General features: G+C 46.1%; 1 protein-coding gene across 1 annotated transcript in view; it reads right to left on the bottom strand.

The window, feature by feature from the left end:
* LOC120022219 (semaphorin-6D-like) overlaps positions 1-22,736 on the bottom strand; it is a 109,980-nt gene that overhangs the window by 74,545 nt on the left and 12,699 nt on the right. The window contains exon 2 of the mRNA XM_038966098.1: positions 16,869-17,046. The gene's annotated coding sequence lies outside the window, so the exon portion shown is untranslated. The remainder of the gene's footprint in view (positions 1-16,868; positions 17,047-22,736) is intronic.

The raw sequence follows: 22,736 nt of genomic DNA, 5'->3' as shown, positions 1-22,736 counted from the left end.
ACATACACTTAGCCCTCACCCCTATTCCCTGATCTAAGCCCAAGGGCATTGCCACACAGAACTCTACCGACTCCAGGGTTGCTCGTGGCAACTGGGTAACATCCCTCCCATCCCATCTAGTGACATGGCCACACCCAACAAAGCCAAGGGATAAGAAAAAAAACTAACACTTCAGAATCTGCAAGTTAAAGGGAGATAAAAACTTTCTATAAGAAATCCCTCGCATCCCTCCCTCCAGCCACAGTCTAGCATCCCTCCCTCCAGCCTCCAGCCACAGTCTCGCATCCCTCCCTCCAGCCACAGTCTAGCATCCCTCCCTCCAGCCTCCAGCCACAGTCTCGCATCCCTCCCTCCAGCCACAGTCTAGCATCCCTCCCTCCAGCCTCCAGCCACAGTCTCGCATCCCTCCCTCCAGCCACAGTCTCGCATCCCTCCCTCCAGCCACAGTCTAGCATCCCTCCCTCCAGCCACAGTCTAGCATCCCTCCCTCCAGCCACAGTCTAGCATCCCTCCCTCCAGCCTCCAGCCACAGTCTAGCATCCCTCCCTCCAGCCTCCAGCCACAGTCTAGCATCCCTCCCTCCAGCCTCCAGCCACAGTCTCGCATCCCTCCCTCCAGCCTCCAGCCACAGTCTCGCATCCCTCCCTCCAGCCTCCAGCCACAGTCTCGCATCCCTCCCTCCAGCCTCCAGCCACAGTCTCGCATCCCTCCCTCCAGCCTCCAGCCACAGTCTCGCATCCCTCCCTCCAGCCTCCAGCCACAGTCTCGCATCCCTCCCTCCAGCCTCCAGCCACAGTCTAGCATCCCTCCCTCCAGCCTCCAGCCACAGTCTAGCATCCCTCCCTCCAGCCTCCAGCCACAGACTCGCATCCCTCCCTCCAGCCTCCAGCCACAGTCTCGCATCCCTCCAGCCTCCAGCCACAGTCTCGCATCCCTCCAGCCTCCAGCCACAGTCTCGCATCCCTCCAGCCTCCAGCCACAGTCTCGCATCCCTCCAGCCTCCAGCCACAGTCTCGCATCCCTCCAGCCTCCAGCCACAGTCTCGCATCCCTCCAGCCTCCAGCCACAGTCTCGCATCCCTCCAGCCTCCAGCCACAGTCTCGCATCCCTCCAGCCTCCAGCCACAGTCTCGCATCCCTCCAGCCTCCAGCCAGTCTCGCATCCCTCCAGCCTCCAGCCACAGTCTCGCATCCCTCCAGCCTCCAGCCTCGCATCCCTCCAGCCTCCAGCCACAGTCTCGCATCCCTCCAGCCTCCAGCCACAGTCTCGCATCCCTCCAGCCTCCAGCCACAGTCTCGCATCCCTCCCTCCAGCCACAGTCTCGCATCCCTCCCTCCAGCCACAGTCTCGCATCCCTCCCTCCAGCCACAGTCTCGCATCCCTCCCTCCAGCCACAGTCTCGCATCCCTCCCTCCAGCCACAGTCTCGCATCCCTCCCTCCAGCCACAGTCTCGCATCCCTCCCTCCAGCCACAGTCTCGCATCCCTCCCTCCAGCCACAGTCTCGCATCCCTCCCTCCAGCCACAGTCTCGCATCCCTCCCTCCAGCCACAGTCTCGCATCCCTCCCTCCAGCCACAGTCTCGCATCCCTCCCTCCAGCCACAGTCTCGCATCCCTCCCTCCAGCCACAGTCTCGCATCCCTCCCTCCAGCCACAGTCTCGCATCCCTCCCTCCAGCCACAGTCTCGCATCCCTCCCTCAAAGCATCAGTCTAGCATCCCTCCCTCCAGCATCAGTCTAGCATCCCCTCCCTCCAGCATCAGTCTAGCATCCCCTCCCTCCAGCATCAGTCTAGCATCCCCTCCCTCCAGCATCAGTCTAGCATCCCCTCCCTCCAGCATCAGTCTAGCATCCCCTCCCTCCAGCATCAGTCTAGCATCCCCTCCCTCCAGCATCAGTCTAGCATCCCCCCCTCCAGCATCAGTCTAGCATCCCTCCCTCCAGCATCAGTCTAGCATCCCTCCCTCCAGCATCAGTCTAGCATCCCTCCCTCCAGCCACAGTCTAGCATCCCTCCCTCCAGCCACAGTCTAGCATCCCTCCCTCCAGCCACAGTCTAGCATCCCTCCCTCCAGCCACAGTCTAGCATCCCTCCCTCCAGCCACAGTCTAGCATCCCTCCCTCCAGCCACAGTCTAGCATCCCTCCCTCCAGCCACAGTCTAGCATCCCTCCCTCCAGCCACAGTCTAGCATCCCTCCCTCCAGCCAGTCTAGCATCCCTCCCTCCAGCCACAGTCTAGCATCCCTCCCTCCAGCCACAGTCTAGCATCCCTCCCTCCAGCCACAGTCTAGCATCCCTCCCTCCAGCCACAGTCTAGCATCCCTCCCTCTAGCCAGTCTACCATGCCTCGCTCCCACTGGCCTCTCTAAACAACCTCCCACCCATATCTCCTCCGATCCAGAAACCTCTGAATTATAAATCATGCACTATATTCTTTCCCTCAAGTTTCTTTCAACCATCTTCTTTTGCTCTCCCCCTCTTTTCTCTGGTCTCTTTCAATGACTGAGCCTCCCTCCCACGCTGTAGCCAGCCACAACAAGCTTTAACTGTACCCCCTGGTCATTCCAAACTACTGCACAGTGTTTCTCTCAGACCACTCTCTCCATGCAGCTTCTTTCAACCATCAAACACTACAAACTCACAGGAATGAAAAAAAGTCTCTCCCACAGCTTTTTTGTCTCAAGTCACTTTCAATGGTCGAAATGTGTCTCACTCTGGATATACACTGAGTGTACAAAACATTAGGAACGCCTGCTCTTTCCGTGCCAGACTGACCAGGGGATTCCAAGTAAAAGATATGGTCCCGTATTGATTTCACTTGTTAAACCCACTTCAAATCAGTGTAGATGAAGGGGAGGAGACAGGTTAAAGAAGGATTCCTAATGGATTCCCAAAGTAGGTGTTCCTAATGTAGGTGTTCCTAATGTTTTGTACAGTCAGTGGCCTAAACTGCAATATAATGTAATAACATGTTATGCCACGTCAACGAGCAATGCTAACTAACAAATACGGTGGAAGCGTCTCTATTCAGGCCATCAAAGAGCTGAAGTTCTCCTCTCAGCGAGGCTCGCCTATACACCAAACTATAATGAGTCACGAGAGAAGTCTTGATAATGGGAGATCAGCTGACTGGCGAGTATGTTTAAACCAGCATATTTAAAACAGCATGTTTAAACCAGCATGTTTAAACCAGCATGTTTAAACCAGCATGTTTAAACCAGTATGCTAGCAGCTGTCTATTAATACATCCTTTAACCAACTAACCTTCAACACCAAAATAAAGTGTTGAAACAAGCATTTGCGTTCTTATTCTGTATCATAGGCTATACTGTATTTCAATATACTGTGAGTTACTCTGTTTTCTCAACCGAAACCCCAACTTGTCATAAATGCTTACACCTAAAATGCATTTTCTCTATCTGGTTTCTGATCTGACAAAAGTTTGACAGCAAAAGTTAGTTTGAAATGCAGGCAGTTAGCTAATTCTGGAGATTTTCGCTTTGAACTCGAGTTGCCGCTTGCTGTTGCTCTCCCACGAGGCCGTTAAGAACAAAATATTAAACTATCGACTTGCTTGCATGTGCGTGCCCGTTTCAGCGAGGCCGTTTCAGCACTCCTGCCTCTCTGAAGATAAACAGACACATTACACATGCAATTAATAATGACGTGCTCATGTAACAACCCCTGTTTAAAAAAAAAGGAGAGGGGGAGAGACGATGGTTGGAATAAAAGACCTGCGCTCTACCCCGGCTGACACGGCTAATTTGAATATCAAAACATGATGTAAAACGGTCATTAAAAGTCAATTAGCGAGGGGGGGGGGGGGGGGGCAGAGAAAGGAGTATGGAGGGCAGAGAGTGAGGCAGAGCCCCAAAGAATGATCATATGACGACAAAGGGAGAAGAAGAGAGGAACGGAGGAAGAAAGAGCGAGAGTAGGGAGAGAGAGTGGGGAAGAACAGTGAGGAAGAGAAAGGGAGTGATCGATGGACAGGTTGGCGACTGCAATCAACATTGAGACTCATTGCACAGGCCAGGGACTCAAATCAATACAATCACGAGTTCAAATGACAAAAACCTTTATCATCAAATCAACCCTAACCGACACACAGCCATGGGGCATTCTTCAGAACCTCAGCTCAGACTGTCACAGGATGGCGTGTGGGTCCACAGGGTGTCCTCTAAGTGGTCTCTCAACGCCATATTCAAATAGTCCCATTATGTAGTTGGCCCCCTGTGATCCAAAGCCAGTCGTCCCACGTCCATTGATCCAGTTTTACTTATTCATGCAGGCATAATGAGGGCTGAAATCTGAATTCTCACACTGTGTGCGCGCGCGTGTGTGTGTGTTTATGTGTCGGCCTGTGTGAGAGACAGAGGGAGAGAGAATGAGAGAATTTGAGTGGGTGTGTGTGTGTGTGTGTGTGTGTGTGTGTGTGTGACAGTGACAGAGAGAGAGAATGCAGGTGTGTGTGTTTGTGTGACAAAGCCTGTGAGAGTCTACACAAGCAATTTGTATCTGTATTTATGAATGTTGGTCTGAATACAGAAGCTTCATTATAGAGGGGAGAATGGATCAGAAACACACATCACGACAGCGCCGGACACCGACGTGTGGATTTTTTTTTAAACACCAGAGAGAAGATTTTCCTGACAGGCAGGCAGCAATCACCCAAATATACACAGGCTCACTACATGTACACACACAGTCCCACGCACGCACACACACACGTTTCCTAAGCTGCCCGCTTGATGGTACGGGCCCCAAAAAATGTCTGTTAACCCCCACCATTAATAATTGACAGACAGCTTGAGGGGACGCATATGAATAATACAAATAAAAAACGTCACAGTGCCTGGCAGTCCCCGGGCCACATAAAAGGAATGCGCACGGCGCTTAACTAGCATTTCAGCGATGTAGTTTTGTGTTTGAAGCCACTGTCCCACAAGAGAGTGGCTCCACTTAAAACTCGGAAACACAGGGGATGCAGGCTTGGTCTTGACTCGAGTCCAGTCCGTTGACAACAGGCGAGGGTGCTGTCAGTTTTGGTGCCCCACCCTACCATTTATTGGCCTTGAACTGACAGATTGGAGAACATTTTTAAAATGTCAAACGCAAAATGGGTAAATACATCCAGAAATACCCAACAGACAAGAGGCAGGACTATAACCGTTCCAGAAATAGTGTCCTTTTTAATGTTTTTACTCAGGAATGTGCAGCTAACACCCAACTGTGAAAGCTGATAAAGGGCTGGTCGACGAAACTGGAGAAAAACCCTACGAGCAGCCGAGCAGTATGTTTGTTGTTGACTATCTGTGTTTTGTTTGTTCTTTACCCTCAGATCCTCAGGAACACGAGAGAGGGGGTTGCTGGGTATCTGGATGGCCATTATCTCACATAGCAGATGGAGGGCAGATTAATTGGGGGTGGGCATGGTGGTTCCCACTCCCTATCCCCCTCACCGGTTTACAAGGCTGTCCCTGGGAGCCTGCCCCCCCCCCAAAAAAATTAAAATAATCGACAGTCCTCACATCCCCTATGAAGAAGAAGAAGAGAGGGTACTAATTCTGCTGAAGGATACGTTTAGGGTGCTTGGTAGGGAGCCTCAGCAGCAAGCTTTTGATGGCTCTCTCTCGTGTTCAAAGCACAGCAACTTTTGCCAGCTTAGCACTCTCTGAGTTTTTATTTTTGAAGCTTTGTTTCTTAAGTGCTTTTTAAAAGTTTATGAAACGGCCCCTGTGAGGGAAGGCTAAATGTGCCTCTGCGTCGTCGCATCGTAGCAGGAGACTTTTGATTTTTTTTTTGTCACAGCTGCAGAGACCAGGCTGGGATGGACAGCCATATTTGGTTAGTTTTGTCTCGGTTTCACACGCAGAGACCGTTGGAGGAGGGACCAGGGAGGGAGGAAGTATCTGACCCAACAGCTAGGGGTTGTTATGGTTGGTTCTCAGACTCATTCCCAGAACAGTCCAGCAATTAAAATGTTATTATTTATTTCTTCCCCAGAGGCAACTGGGCTATAGCCTAGTTTTTGTTGGGCACTGTGTGTGTGTCTTCTTGCGCATTCATGCGGGCGTAACCACTCCAGACACTGTAACCACACTCATATCCTTCCCAAGCACACGCAGACCACACACTTTCACCTGTCCTCACTGCTCTGCAATCCTACAGACAGTAGGCAAGAGCAAAGTCCTTTTGTTCCCACCATTCCATAAAACACGCTGCACTTCCTGGTAGAGCTGGTTCTATAAACCGAAAATGATCGACAACGACCAAACCGACCACTTACCATGGACATTTTGCTGATACCGTTCATTACGATAAAATCCCCTAAAGGTTCCTACAAGAGAAATGTGAAGTTTGCCAACATGGGTAATTGTTAAATAGGACAATGGATAGCTACAACATTCAAAGTAGTAGTAGTTTAAAGTGTAATATATATATATATATATATATATATATATATATATATATATATATATATATATATATATATATATATTTAAAATACTATGGTGCACATTAATATCATTAAACGTATCGTTATAATTCAGTCCATTTATCGTGATATGGATAAATTAATGAACCGTGACCAACAACGGTGAATCTGTGGGCAGCACCTGTTTTCTTAGCTGCCACCTACCATGTGTGTAATGCTATCACACATCCGAACCTTCCTCCCACCACCAATCACCAACCGCCCCCTCAGCATTACACCACGTAGACATCGGTCCGAGAGGAAAGACGGTAGACTTTCAGAGAGTTTGCAGACTTGAAACAATAGAATCAATCAACATCGGTGGTGATATGGTCAGTGTGACCAGTGTGAGTATTATTTTGATTGCCAAAGACGACAGTATGTTCTACGGCTGGGTGATTTAAAAGGCTATTGTCTTTGCATAACGGCTGATGCAATATGCATATCATCAGTTTTCAGCACGATATTGGCACATTTCTGCAGGGGTGACGTGTGAACTAAATGCTGTTCTCACACACTGCATCCAAAGCCACGAGTTCAATAGCTTCCAAATTAGAAGGTGTGGCACCTGGAGATTGTCCAAGGCACATTTATGTATTGATAACATAATTCATGGGCATATTATATGCTCATTAATGTTGTCGTATAATGCCCTAAAACATCATAGTCACTTTAATGTACGGATTTTTGTCAATACCAGCAAGCCTTACAACAGTTCTCAGAGCAGGAGGGATCAGTCATGCCATTTAGATCCTAATGATGAGTGAGATATTGACAGGAGGGATCTGATCCTAGATCAACACTCGGAGATGCTTTTTGAAGACGTGTCCTAGTTTAAAAAAAATGTTATTCTCGAATCTCTACCATAGAGGAGACAAGCACCGTGTCTGGAATCCATCTATGCAACCACAGTGACGCCTACCACAGGATTCCTGCGTTGTATCGATCAAGATCATATTACAGACCACGTACCACGCTGGTTCACTCTGACATCCTTGTTGAGATGTCTGATGTGATGCATGTGACTCCAATGGAAGCGCATGGGAAGCTACTATCCATTCCAAGTACACCAGAGAGAGAAGAGAGAGAGGAGAACGACCAGAGAGAGGAGAACGACCAGAGAGAGAAGAGAGAGAGGAGAACGACCAGAGAGAGAAGAGAGAGAGGAGAACGACCAGAGAGAGAAGAGAGAGAGGAGAACGACCAGAGAGAGAGAGAAGAGAGAGAAGAGAGAGAGAGAGAGAGAGAAGAGAGAGAAGAGAGAGAGAGAGAGAGAAGAGAGAGAAGAGAGAGAGAGAGAGAGAAGAGAGAGAGAGAGAGAAGAGAGAGAAGAGAGAGAAAGAGAGAAGAGAGAGAGGAGAACGACCAGAGAGAGAGAAGAGAGAGAGAGAAGAGAGAGAAAGAAGAGAGAGAAAGAAGAGAGAGAGAGAGAGAGAGAGAGAGAGAGAGAGAGAGAGAGAGAGAGAGAGAGAGAGAGAGAGAGAGAGAGAGAGAGAGAGAGAGAGAGAGAGAGAGAGAGAGAGAGGAGAGAAGAACGACCAGAGAGAGAGAGAGAGGAGAGAAGAACGACCAGAGAGAGAGAGAGAGAGAGAGAGAGGAGAACGACCAGAGAGAAGAGAGAAAGAGAGAGAAAGAGAAAGAGAGAGAGAGGAGAACGACCAGAGAGAGAGTTAAGAATGAACCCAAAGATGAAGAGGAGCAAAAAAGGCCAAGGAAGAGGCAGGAGAACCAACTTGGAAGATAAACAGACGTCACGAGGGAAAGGAGGAAATAAAAGAGAGCTAAAGAGGCCTCTTCGATGAGAGAGGAGGATGAGGAAATGGAGAAGAATGAAAGAGCAGGGAAGAGGTACTCTCTGAAAAGAGGCACTGAACAGGTGAAATGGGGAGGTGGGAGGGGAGTGGGGGTACAGGGACGATCTTTGGAGGTGACAAGGACAAACGGGCTCTCGCTGTGTTCTGCTCAACCCAGTAAATCACCAACACAGTGCCTGTCCAAAACACCACACCACCCCCTTCCTCTCTACCTCCCCCTCCCCTCTGTCCTTTCAGCTCCACTCGCAAAGGTGCAGACATTCACTCCGAGACAATCACACAGACAGACACACACAGAGATACGCACACACACACACACACAGAGAGACACGCACACACACACAGAGAGACACACACACACACAGAGACACACACAGAGGGAACGAAGGTGGCCCTACTGTGAAGGAAGATGAAGATTTATGTGTCCCAGCCACACGCATAGCGAGCGAACAGCACAGGTTCCCTGATGCTGTAGAATAGGTGAGTGTGGATGTTCAGTAACAATGTTCCACAGTTTAACCAAAGACAGTACAGTATGAAGATGGGCAGAACCTGCTTCTCCAATAGAAATCCCCGATCATACTTTTGGTATTTATTATTAGGATCCCCATTAGCCGCTGCAAAAGCTCACGTGCAGGCGATGTCGTTGGCGAGCTAAGCTCACGTGCAGGCGATGTCGTTGGCTAGCTAAGCGATGTCGTTGGCGTTGGCGAGCTAAGCGATGTCGTTGGCTAGCTAAGCTCACGTGCAGGCGATGTCGTTGGCGAGCTAAGCTCACGTGCAGGCGATGTCGTTGGCTAGCTAAGCGATGTCGTTGGCGAGCTAAGCGATGTCGTTGGCTAGCTAAGCTCACGTGCAGGCGATGTCGTTGGCTATCTAAGCGATGTCGTATGCTAGCTAAGCGATGTCGTTGGCTAGCTAAGCGATGTCGTTGGCGAGCTAAGCTCACGTGCAGGCGATGTCGTTGGCTAGCTAAGCTCACGTGCAGGCGATGTCGTTGGCTAGCTAAGCGATGTCATTGGCTAGCTAAGCTCACGTGCAGGCGATGTCGTTGGCTATCTAAGCGATGTCGTTGGCTAGCTAAGCGATGTCGTTGGCTAGCTAAGCGATGTCGTTGGCGAGCTAAGCGATGTCGTTGGCGAGCTAAGCTCACGTGCAGGCGATGTCGTTGGCGAGCTAAGCTCACGTGCAGGCGATGTCGTTGGCTAGCTAAGCTCACGTGCAGGCGATGTCGTTGGCTATCTAAGCGATGTCATTGGCTAGCTAAGCTCACGTGCAGGCGATGTCGTTGGCTAGCTAAGCGATGTCGTTGGCTAGCTAAGCGATGTCGTTGGCTAGCTAAGCGATGTCGTTGGCTAGCTAAGCGATGTCGTTGGCGAGCTAAGCTCACGTGCAGGCGATGTCGTTGGCTAGCTAAGCTCACGTGCAGGCGATGTCGTTGGCGAGCTAAGCTCACGTGCAGGCGATGTCGTTGGCGAGCTAAGCTCACGTGCAGGCCGTAAAATCAAAAGGCACTCCTTTGATACGTTTAAAAATATATATATATATATATATGAAAATGTAAACGCGTCGGTTTGTCACTTTCACGAGGTTGGTAGTAATAACATGCTCGACTATTTAAAGATGTCGTCTCCAATTTAGGTTGTGACTTTAGATTTCAAGATAAAATGAACAACTAAAAATGATTTTTTTTCAAACCCCGGCCTGGTCGGTTTGGTCCGTTTCGCAAGCATTCCCAGAAGTCTCACGATGTTTAGAAACTCGGTGGTTTAACACTGCAAACTGGGCGGCTAAAACTGCACAGTCAGAGCCAACAGGCCCCTATTGCGAAGGGATTTGGCCCGTGTGCGCGCGCGTCCGACCTATGCACGACCTGTATGTGTGCAGGCATCCGTTGTTAAACGAAACACACACAGAGCCAATACACTTCCATTGTCCTTGAGACATGGGAATATTATATATGACCTCACAAATGGTAGCCAAGTGGATTGTGTACGCATGCAGAAGAAGGGGAAGGTAGGAGACCCTCATTTCTGCCTTGAATGTCAATTAGCTTGAGAAATATCCCCAGGAAAGCTTGCTATCATTATTTGTATGTTAATTATTTCACTAATTGCATTCAACCTGCATCTGTCGAAGTTTTGTGCGCGGAGACACTGAGGAATGAACCCCAGAAGTGTTGGCCCTCAGGACACAGACAGATAAGGGATGTTTAGATATGAATTATCCAAAGAGATATGGCACAGTATCTCACATTTGTTTGGTGCTATCGTGCCGTGTCATATGGGACATACTGAGAGAAACTCCTCTGAAACTGCTTTTAATAAGCTCGGTCATAGTAAATGTCAATTGTTTCATGTTAAAGACAATACAATTAAGTAAAGTCCCTCATGAATGTGTGTCTTTCTCTCGACACACGCCTGTGGGCACCTACAGTCTAAGGAGACAAAACACAACTGAAATTACTATACCTCCCTACTGTACCTATTATTAACATAGACAACATTAGAGCCAAAGGAGAACAACTAGACAACGAGCAATGTGGTCACTCACATTCCTGGAGGGGGGGGGGAGTAAGAGAGGCCGGAACCCTGAGGGTCCACTTAAGCTAATTAATGGCTTTTGGGGGAGCTCTAAGCAGTCTTCCATTAGACAAATGAGCAGGAGGGAGCTTTCACATGGGGAGTAATGGCCACCCCACCGTAATCACTCTTTCATTCTAATCAGGATTTCTTTAATGAACACGCAATCTCTTGTGCTCAGGAAACAGAATAGCTGTATTCAATTAAAAGAACTGAAACTAAAAGCTATAGGGGGAGCAGGACAGTAGGGCTGAGATCAGGTAATAGAGCAGGGCTACCCATGAACCCGCTTTTCTTGGAAATCTTGGAAGTCAAATTTGTCTTAGTCAACTGCTTGATGTTGTGTAATTTGCAAATGCTAAATTGAGATGCTTTATCAACAATCAGCCATTCGGCAGACCTATGATATTTCTTGTTTGGGCATTGGGCAAGGTTCAAGAGAGAAAACTGTATATGCACGAACCAAGGTTTGGACATCAGCCATTTTGTGCCATGATCCAAACATGCTAATCCAATCATGTTAACTGTGGAGTGTGAATATTGCATAGGCTTAGCCAGGGCACTGCTGGCATGTCTTAAATCATGAGAGAGACTCTTGGCACATCTTGGCAGAGATGGCAGAGCACCAGGTGTCAGCGCAGAGATTCCCAGAGGATATTGTAGCTCCTATGGGTCACAAAACAAGGGTTACGCTATAAGTTACGCTGGTGACGTCAATCAGTGCTTCGTCTCGTCTTAGTCATGCTCTACCTGATTGGAGGAGAACACTACCGGAACTAAATGTCAAATTGTCTGGGAAAACCTTCCAAGAATAAGGATGGTGAGGTCACAAGGACTATAGGTTAGAGGTCATGGTGCATTGTTGCCATGTGAAGGTATTTCCCCTAACCAGGAAAACACGAGACGATGTCTGATGAGATGACGTCTGAGGAGTCAGATGAGACGGAGATTGGTTCAAGATCACATCATAATCCCAAAAATATAGTAAAAGCTTACAGGTTGAATAATGGAGTTTTGGTTTTTGTGAGTTCTTGAAATGAATGCAACATGTGTAGTTTGATATCTGCGGTGCTTTTTCCTCCACTGTTAAAATGTCATCCCAAAACTCCAAAGTAAAACCCCCAAATACTTAAAGTTCACAGGATCAAGAAGGTCTAGGCTCAGACTGGGGGGAAAGTGCTAGCTGGGACTCTGTGGTGCTTGATACAGTATCTGGCACAACACTGTGATATGTACTAGAGGAAGCTAAGAGCCATAGACTATACTATGCCATGGCACATTAAGAACTAGAATCAAATCGCTAAAAGACGCAAAAGGTACGTGACACAGGATTAAATGGGAAGCTTACTTGAGGGTGTAAAAGCCAGAAAATAGTGCTATATTTGGAGTCATTTAGTAGATGTATAGGGTGTGGAGATTAATTTCTCAGCTGAGTCATCAGATTACATGCGCTGAAAGTGGGGTTCCATCGCTCTGTGCCTTTGAGGAAATTGTTATTTGGGGTTTTTGCTAATAGATTTAAAAATCGTTGACGTTTCATATCAAGGGTCCTAGCTTTGAGGAATGGAGTATGCTTCTTAAAAATGGTTTGTAGGGGGATCAAAGACATGTTTGCTTTCTTTTTTGGCAAATGAAAGAAATAAGGTGTTCTATAGTGTAAGGTTTAGCCGAACATAACGTTCTGGGACACCGTAAAACTGGTCAATGCTTTGGTAACATACCTTTGACCTTCATCCATACCTCAGAAAACATGTATCCCTCCCTAGCCCGCTTTCCACCAAACACGGCAGTCTCTAAGGGCTAAATCAGGACAAGTATCCCCTCACCCCATTGGTCTATGCCACCACAACTCTGCAGTGCCAATTTAAATGAGGGGAAATACCTTCACATGGCAACAGTCCATCTGCCCTTCTGGGCTCAAGGAGGGGGGACTTATAGCACTTAAAAAGGGGGGGCGGGGTTCTGATCTGGTTTAATCCACAGATCGATGTAGACCCTCCCTGACAACTGGACTGAGCAGCTCAAGCTTCTATCTCCCCTTTACCAAGTACAGCCCTGCCCAGGGAGCCAGACCTGTCAGCTTAACCCCCTCTTCTACCAGACTTCCACCGTTAAAGACTTTTAGATCTTAACCCACCATGTGCTTTAAAAAGTTCTGAGCAAAAACATGGAGACTATGGGTGGTTGATGGCTTCCTCGGGTAAGACATATACTTTAACCAAATAGGAACGGTAAATTGATAAGGAAGTACGAGACGGCACACCGGAAACAACTTGACTACTTGCGGTTAAACCCACGCAAGCTTTTAATAAGTGTAATGTCCTCTCTGACTCCGCAGACTGAGAATCGGCCAATTCTCCAAAGCCCCTTCTCACAGGTGAGGTCACATGACATGGTAAAAGTCTTGTTGCCATGGACACCAGGCTCTCCCAGACATGACCCTTTACCTCAATTACACTTCCAACCCATCTAAACAAGTAACTTGTTAGAGAAACAATGAATAATTATGTTTTTGTTGCATTTTCACCAAACACTCCTTTCCGAGTCAGCCACATCTTACCAACTAAGTCACTCAAAAGGACACCTTTCAAAAGTCTTGGAAAATCATCAACAACGCTACAAACCCCTGTAACAGAAGGATGCACGTAATGCGCACAAAGCCGGGGGAAAAAAGAGTTGTGGACTGACATTTGAAGAATCACAAGCAACAACCATAAGGTTAATGGTTTCTTCCATCTCCACTGAGTAATGGTCAAAATGGATGTCTAAGGGAGAAGGGGTATTAGGCCCGTCTTCCCCTGACTAAAGTTCAAAAGGCTTAGAAGTGTTTCTCCATTTCCTTGTGAGCATCAAGTCACCCAAACTATGCAGAACATGCCTCTCCCTCTCATCCTCCCTTCCCCCCACTCACTCCATCTTCCCTAGACCCTGCTAAATCAGATTAGGGCAGAGTGGGTGGGACTAACGTTTCACCCCCTATGTTTTTGATGGATATGACTAGTCTGAAAATGTCAACAAAGCACAACCCCCCCTTAACCCCCACTCCCTGTTTGTACATTACGAGAGCAATGTGTGAACAGAAGGGGAGGAGAGATAAGCGACAGGAGGTCAAAGCATTTGAACTAACTGCCCTCGGGGAGGACGATGGCCCCCTCTCATGGTAGTTCAAGGCCGGCCGCGGTACTGCAGGCATTGTTAGCAGAAAACAGGATCCCCTATTATAGTGAATGGGAAAATGGCAAGCTTCGTGGCCAATCTATGTGTAAACAAATACACATTTTGAAGACAATCATGGTACCAATAATTGCGTCGAACAAACCAGATGCATGTCCTTGAACCAATTATTTAAAAATCGCACAAACTGTGCATGTTATGTCTCCATGAGACACCATCTTAACCGACTTAAATTTGGCTGCAATGCGCTGTTGAGTCTTCACGTAAAAATGAATGGTTTCGCGTGATCGATGGCTTTGTCCATTCATATATACAGTCATTGGTACCCCCAATCCCCACCTTCCCCTGTCAGTCTCTAAGCTGTGATAAAGGCATGTTCTTGATTATGTCTGTCCCTATAAAAATGCAACTGAAGCACAAAAGCTAGCACTATAATGGCCTATAGATAGGGCACTTAATGTATTCAAGTTCATGTATTCAAATTCATTAATACTTTTACCTAAAATGTAAAATATCAAAAGTTTGCGAATGGAGGTACAGTAGGACATCAGACAATTTCGTTTTGTCCCGAGTTTTGCTTCAAATGATGTAGAGTATCTGAGGTAAATCTGAAATCCACTGAAGAAATCCTCGGACATCTTGAAATGAGCAGTCCATCCGAATCCCATTTGGAAAGTAATACACGGGGAGAAAGGAACATTTTGTGCTAATAACTGTAAAATAGGCAGCAGCGATTGACAGTAATTGCTCCAGATGGTAATAGCTCCACAGCATAAAGCCACAATGCTTCAGCCCTTTCATCTGTGAGAGGAAATTAGGAAATGGAGTATTACCTGAGGAGCTGCTGGATAAGAGAACATCTATAAAATGCCACAAGTAATGGGTCTAAAAGACATCTAGTTAGGCATGTTCGATTCAAAGGAATCCGTTAAAAAGGATCCCTGTGACTTTGGTTCTTATGTTTTTTGACAATTATCATATAGTGTACAGCAATTAGGCCTAGATTCTACAATTTGTACATTCTGAATAATCCGAATTCCACCAAAAAGGATTGCAGTTCCATTTGATTTCAGTCACTTTTTGATTTGAATGAAACTTTCTATACATAATTTGCCCACGGTACAAGTAGTCAACATTTAGGAGATAGAGGTGCTCAAAGTTAAGCCATTTTGCATACCCCAGTCTACCATGAGACATCCATGTCTTCATCACTGGAAAAGAGAAACGGTTGAGTTTGACATCATTTAAAAGCCCCCAGACAGGGTTGTCAAAGTACTGTATTTAATAATTTCTTTAAAAAAAGTTGTAATAAAAATGTAATTGTTTAACCTTTAATGTAAATGATCTAAAAACGTGTAAACTCTGATAATTTTTAATTCTCACATATGTTGTAGCTTTTTGGCATTATTTGACAATCTGAGATGTTTGTGTTGTGCCCGCCATCGGTTGAGACAGAGCATGCTATTGAATACAGGGTGGGTGTCATGTTTTGGCTGATAAATGTACTCTCTTTTAAATGATAGCACAGATGGTTGGCAGTCCACATCAGAGATTGTTGACGAACGGGAATATCAGTCGTTTTAAATTATACTGTCAAACTTAAAATAGGAAACCTATTGAAATCATAGAAATATAGATAATAGAATAGACATTCAACGGTGGGTGGACCGGCAGCCATTTTGTGGTAGTAACTGGATGTGAAAATTTCAATTAAATTAAAATGTCAATGATGTACCAGCTAAATTGCAGTGGTCTGAAGGGATATGTTCATTCTATGAATTATATTTCTGATTGAAATGTCTCAACCGATGGCGGGTACATCACCTCAGATTATGTCAAATAGGGTCTTAGCTACAACATATTCATGGTTAGCTACAACATTTTTTTTTTTTTAGTTTACGCATTTAGATAATTGACGTTAAAGGATAAAAAATAAAACTTTTTTTCAAGAAATTATTACAAAGTTTGACAACCCTGTTAAATGATCTCAAACTCAACAATGTATCTTTTCCAGTGATGAAGACATGGTCTCATGGTAGGGTGGGGTATGCTAAATGAGTCAACTCTGAGCAACTCTCACCTAAATGTTTTGGCATTCAGGTCCAAAAATTCACTTTCTGACCACTTCTAACATGTGCAAATATGTATAGAAAGTTTTCTTCAAATCTAAAAGGGGTTCGGTCAAAAGGTGATTGAAATGGAACGACCCGTAACAGATTTAGAACAGTTTACGGTTGCAATATGGGAATTGTTGCTTGACTTGATGTGACCACACACCGCACCTGAGAGGTACTTCACCTGGCTAACACGGTTCACATCAGTTGAAATCCCCCACAGCCTAAACGGCTAACGTGCAGAAAAATGTGATCTAAAATGTGATGCCTTAGATAAGCGTCCCTGCTCAACCAACAAATGTTGCTGGATGGGTTCCATGCGGTCACTCAAACAGGTCAGAGCCTTTCCCGTGGGATCCTCGCCCTGAGGCAACCTCGGAGAAGCAGCACAACTTCAACCCAACAACAGGAGAAAAGAGGCTTGTTGAGACAAGCATTTTTATCAAAACACACGTTATTGGGTGGCCGCATCAAACAAATTGGCCAGCTTCGCACTGGGACTCATTAATCTGGCTGTCACAGGACACATTTGCACAAAGAAACCCAGAGGCCTCTGGTCCACTGAGCCTCAAGTCTCCATTTGTAGGCCTATTCTTTCAGCATCTCCTCAGATTTCCATCACATTAGCGTTCTCTCGGTCATTCTCCATAATTTTAAAGTTATCTGTTAGTAACACACAAAGAGGAGGACGAAGAATCACTCTTACCTCAGCTTCTGAATCATCCAACAAAGGCGGTGGGATTCGATGAGCCAAACCGGTACAGAGTGAACATCCAAACCAGAAGATTGAGTAGAAATCCAAATCAGAGCACAGGACAAGATTCCGAATGGTTCCGAGATGGAGGTGGTATGGGCTGAATTCTTCCTTCCAACTGACTGAGTACCTGTGGGGAACAAAAGTAAAGAAAAGAGAGCGAGCAAATTAGAGAGGGCTTGAGCATGCCAAGAGGCGACACATCCACATGAATCCTTATCCAAACTCATTAAGAGGTTTTCAGTAGCCCTGTTCGAGAGGAGTCAGATTCCTCCGAGGTTGTTTATATCAGAACAGTAGCGGTCAGCTTTACCATCGTTCTACTAAAAAGCCCGACTCCTTCAGGAACCACAGCCCAGATAAACACTGAGCTCAGAGGTGGGAAATTCTGCCACTGAATGGACTCCCTGTCTTGTTTTATTTACGTCAGTTCGGCACTTCATTGATTGCGTAGGTCAGTTGCAAAGATGTAGGTGAAGGAATTCCTATATTGAGTGTAGCTTCCCCAGGAGCACAGCTACACTATATATACACAAACGTATGTGGACACCCCTTCAAATTTCAGACACCCGTTGCTAAAATTGAGCACACAGCCATGCAATCTCCATAGACAAACATTGGCAGTAGAATGACCTTACTGAAGAGCTCAGTGACTTTCAATGTGGCACAGTCATAGAATGCCACCTATCCAACAAGTCAGTTTGTCAAATTTCTGCCCTACTGTTTACCAGGCAGCTCTAGTAAGTGCTGTTATTGTGAAGCTGAAATGTCTAGGAGCAACTACAGTTCGGCCGCAAAGCGGTAGGCAACACAAGCTCGCAAAACGGGACCGCCGAGTGCTGAAGCGCGCAGTGTGTAAAAATAGTCTGTTCTCAGTTGCAACATTCACTACAAAGTTCCAAACTGCCTCTGGAAGCAACGTCAGCACAATAACTATTCGTCAGGAGCTTAATGAAATGAGTTTCCATGGCCGAGCAGGCACACACAAGCCTAACATCACCATGCGCAAGGCCAAGGGTCGGCTGGAGTGTTGTAAAGCTCGCTGAAATTGGACTCTGGAGCAGTGGAAACGCATTCTCTGGAGTGATGAATCACCCTTCACCATCTGGCAGTCCAACTGACAAATTTGGGTTTGGCGGATGCCAGGAGAATGCTACCTGCCCTAATGCATAGTTCCCACTGTAAAGTTTGGTGGAGGAGGAAAAATGGTCTGGGGCTGTTTTTCATGGTTTGGAATAGGCCCCTGAGTTCCAGTGAAGGGAAATCTTAATGTTACAGCATACAATGACATTCTAGATGATTCTGTGCTTCCAACTTTGTGGCAACAGTTTGGGGAAGGCCCTTTCCTGTTTCAGCATGACAATGCCCCCATGCACAAAGCGAGGTCCATACAGAAATGGTTTGTCGAGATCGGTTTGGAAGAACTTGACTGGCGTGCACAGAGCCCTGACCTGAACTCCATCGAACACCTTTGGGATGAATTGGAATGCCGACTGTTAGCCAGGACTAATCGCCCACAATCAGTGCCCAACCTCACTAATGCTCTTGTGGCTGAATGGAAGCAAGTTCCAACATCTAGTGGAAATCCTTCCCAGAAGAGTTGGGGCTGTTATAGCAGCAGGGGGGACCCAACTCCATAATAATGCCCATGATTTTGGAATGAGATGTTTGATGAGCAGGCGTCCACATACTTTTGGTCATGAAATGTACATATCAGCCCAAAAATGCAGAACATGTCTCCATGTTCTGAAGAGAACGAGGGGAAATTGGGGCAATTAGCAGGTCAGTATCTTTTGGATCGGTTACGTTTGTGCTGGAATCCAACCAACTAGTTGTCTTTCCTAAGTGAATCAGATCCGTTTTATACAGCATGGTCCTCTTTTTCCTCGCTAAACCGCCACTAGTTAACATAATATATACAGAAACGGAGGCCTCTTTCCATGCGCGGCCCGGGCCAAGTCTAACGCAGCTAACTGCCATCTGGATTCGGGGGGGGGGGGGGGGGGGCAGGACCGTCCTCGTTTGAAGTTCCAGAGGCCTTTCAATGTGCCGTGGCGTTTGCCCTCTCCCTGACAGAAACACGCTGCCTTTCCCGTCGACTTCCTGATTGTGTTTAGCACAGGCTTTCAGCACAGCTGCTCGGGATGATTTTTTCCCCCCCTCGCTCCCTTGAACACGCTTACTGAGTGCAAGAGGAAATGATTCCCCGAGCAGGGCACCCCAGCCAGACTCGGATATCAGGCGGTTGGCCCCAACGCACGGCTGTTAAGAGTTGAAGCCAGCCAATATGTCATGGTCTGGGGGAGTTTGGTACAAGGAGGAATTGTTGGAAAGGGAATTCTGAACACATTGGGTGGCACTGATAGTGTCATCAGTGTTCAGGGTGGACCCATGATTCAGATAACAGGCCCTAGTAGGGAGTCTATACATCATGCCTTTGAAAATTAGCCCACAGGTTGGTATTTGATCTAAAATGGAAAGCTGCTGGAAAGTTCTTTGTGGGTGCCGGAAATGCATCCTCTGAAATTGGAAAACGCCACAGACGGAGAAATCAAAGTGGTAGCGTACAGAGAGATAAAAAATAAAAAATAAACTGTATTTGTGCTGAGGAGGGTGAGGGCAGCTGAACATGTGCTCCCTGAATAGTTTGTTTGGCAACCTGTGCCCCAAGACACAAACCAGACCTTTGAGCTCAGCTGAAATTTATCAAAACCCTGCCCTCGTGTTCTGTGCTAACAGTTGAGCTAACCTCAACCTCTAAAACTGGGGGAGGCTTGAGGTTAAGGGGTGACACAGAAAACCTTTAGCAGGAGAAATGAGCTATTGTCATGACTTTAAGAATCCTATTTCCACCTAGTCCTTGTTTTTCCCCTTTAATCTGTTCCTAGGTCGATTTAAACCCTTTTCCCCAAAAAAACGTTCCTTCTCTGTCACGGCCTGTTACTTTGTTAGGAGGGGGTTTTGTGTTCCCCTCCAAAAGTAGCTTGCCCGTCAACAAAGGACCTGTCATTGGGAATTAGCCTGGGGCAGGACAATTCTAGTTTAACTGAATACGGCACTTGTTCTGGGTCCTAAGTGTGTCCATTGTGGCTCAGATCAGCACAGAAAACAAAAAATATGATTATCTCGAAACCCGACCCCTCCTCCCTCGCTATACGATCAAAGCATGTTTTGCTGTAGGCTGACTGGGCAGGAGGTCAGCCAAGCGGGTCCGGCGTTTAAGAGCATTTCATATCTGGGTCGTGACCGAATTGCCTACTCATAACACTAGGACTAGTCAGATGTTTGGCAAAAAAACGATTGCAACAATGGGTGGGATTACAGTTTAAAAGAACAGAGAAGAATAAATTAGAGGTTTCTGTGGACCAAGTTTGAAGGTCTTCGACAAACCTTTTAAATTAAATACTTGAAGATTCTGATTGCTACAAAGCCAAATATAATGGCTAATTATTTAATGAACATTAAAATAAAGCTGGAATTGGAATTTCTTCCTACAATTAGTTGGCTATTTTCTCTGCTTCTCAAGGGGTGAGTCCTCAAAAGGTCAAAGTTTCTAATAAAAGCTTTATTTTCCTCAAGCTTACAGTACCTCACATTCTTTTCAGCAACCGCTCCTATTCCAACACAAATCACGTGTGCTGCATGACGCCAAGTGGACTTAGAATGGGACAAATAGTGATGGGGAAAAAAACGACACTCAAAACACAACACAGACAAAAATATGAAAATATGTCATGCTTAATCTGCTTTGTTTTAGACAACACCAGAAGCATCAGAGTCCATTGTGCATTTTAGTTCAGAGAGTGGGGTCTCAAAACGAATAGGAAACAAAACCAACAATACATCTTGGAACACCAGTAGGTGATGAGACATGTCATACCAACCAAAGCTATTATTTTCACTAGCACGTGCAGCTACGAAGTCCATAAACATCTTCCTAATTAAGGGAAACTGCTTAAGGGAACATATTAAAATCAAGAAAGAAACCGCCAAACATAATTGTGCATTTAAACGTACTCGTCATTCAATAGAGCCGAGAGTACAAGGAGCAGGCCTACGTGTGACTATCAGGATTCCTGCTTCTAATTCCCAACCCTGATCCAGTCTCCTGGTGCTTGATCCAAGATGATGAATAGCTAAGACGTCCCCATTAGGGAATGAGCGATTAATCAAACATATGCTGACTTTGGGGGTAGAGAGTGACAGGGTGTCCGAGGGTGATTTCTTACATCACCTTGGCGAAAAGGAATAGTGGACAATCTGTGTCCCTACAAGACTCTAATGGTCTTAGTGTAGTGTTCTGCAGACACCAATAAGACTTCAGACTAGGAACCCAGACGACCAAAGAATGAGATGGCCTTAAATGTAACATTTGAAAGGATGTTCAAGTTCCAATACGTTGATGGGTCCCATTCAAATCAGAATAAACCCAAAGTGAGGAAAATTCCTGTTTATCTTGGGGGGAAAAAAATCAAACCTCAAACTCATTTTATTTGACAAAACTACAATATTAGCCACCAAATTAATATTCCAATTAGCCCTTTACATCTGACTGACGTGAGACTGACGTGATAATAAGCTACTGCTGTTGGGGAAATGAGCTTTATACCACTCGAACAAGATCGAATAGGTTAGAAAGTGCGAAATTGAAGTTCCAGAGGCCAGGAAAAGGTTGCAGTTGACCTCATCTCTCAATTTCATCATCAGCTACATGATACAATTTGCCGATGACCCCCTTGACATTTCAGAGAGCCACTGGTTGAACAGTAGCACTTCAAATTCAGAGGGGAGGGAGAGGAAAAAAGAGAGCGTGAGAGAAAGAGAATGAGAGAAAGATTCTGAAGGTGGACCATTATTACATTTCTGTATTGGATATTTATTTGATTATATACAGTACCAGTAAAAAGTTTGGACACACCTACTCATTCAAGGTATTTTCTTTCTTTGTACTTTTTTCTACATTGTAGAGTAGGTGAACGGATGCTCTCTGCATGTGTGGTTCCCAACGTAAAGCTGTAGGTGATTTATTTAGAATTCAAGGCACACTTACCAGCATGGCTACCACAGCATTCTGCAGCGATATGCAATCCCATCTGGTTTGCGCTTAGTGGGACTATCATTTGTTTTTTAATAGGACAATGACCCAACACACCGCCAGGTTGTGTAAGGGCCATTTGACCAAGAAGGAGAGTGATAGAGTGCTGCATCAGATGACCTGGCCTCCACAATCACCCGACCTCCACCCAATTGAGATGGTTTGGGATGAGTTGGACCGCAGAGTGAAGGTAAAGCAGCCAACAAGTGCTCAGCATATGTGGGAACTCCTTTAAGACTGTTGGAAAAGCATTCCAGCTGAAACTGGTACTGTATATATCTTTAGTGTTATAGCGTCTAATCTTATTGTTCTCACTGTTTTTATATTTGTTATTTACTTGTATATATCACTTCGCTTTGGCAACATCGACCTTGTCATTCATACGATTAAAGCATATTGAATTTTAGAGAGAGAGAACGAAAGAGAAAAAGAGAGATACATTGCCTTGACCGTGCTTGACTGAAGGACAAAGCAGCTTGTTTTCTACAGACGCTTTTTCCACCCCATCCCAGAGGATTGTGAGATAATGAACAGCGTAGCCTTGCCTCATGTGAACTCAATCCATCTCCCTCATCACCAGCCCAATCTAACACCTGACTACAGACAGAGAGGCTCTTCAGCTTTTCAACATACCAACCTCCTCTCGCCTAGACAAGAGTTTACCTAGGTATGCCCTGAGAGAGAGAGAGAGAGAGAGCGAGCGAAAGAAAAAAAACAAGCAAAGA

Source organism: Salvelinus namaycush, chromosome 27, assembly GCF_016432855.1.
Source record: "Salvelinus namaycush isolate Seneca chromosome 27, SaNama_1.0, whole genome shotgun sequence".
In the NCBI taxonomy this organism is placed as follows: Eukaryota; Metazoa; Chordata; class Actinopteri; order Salmoniformes; family Salmonidae; genus Salvelinus; species Salvelinus namaycush.
Note: the sequence above shows the minus strand (reverse complement) of the source record. Positions and strands in the feature narration are given on the sequence as shown.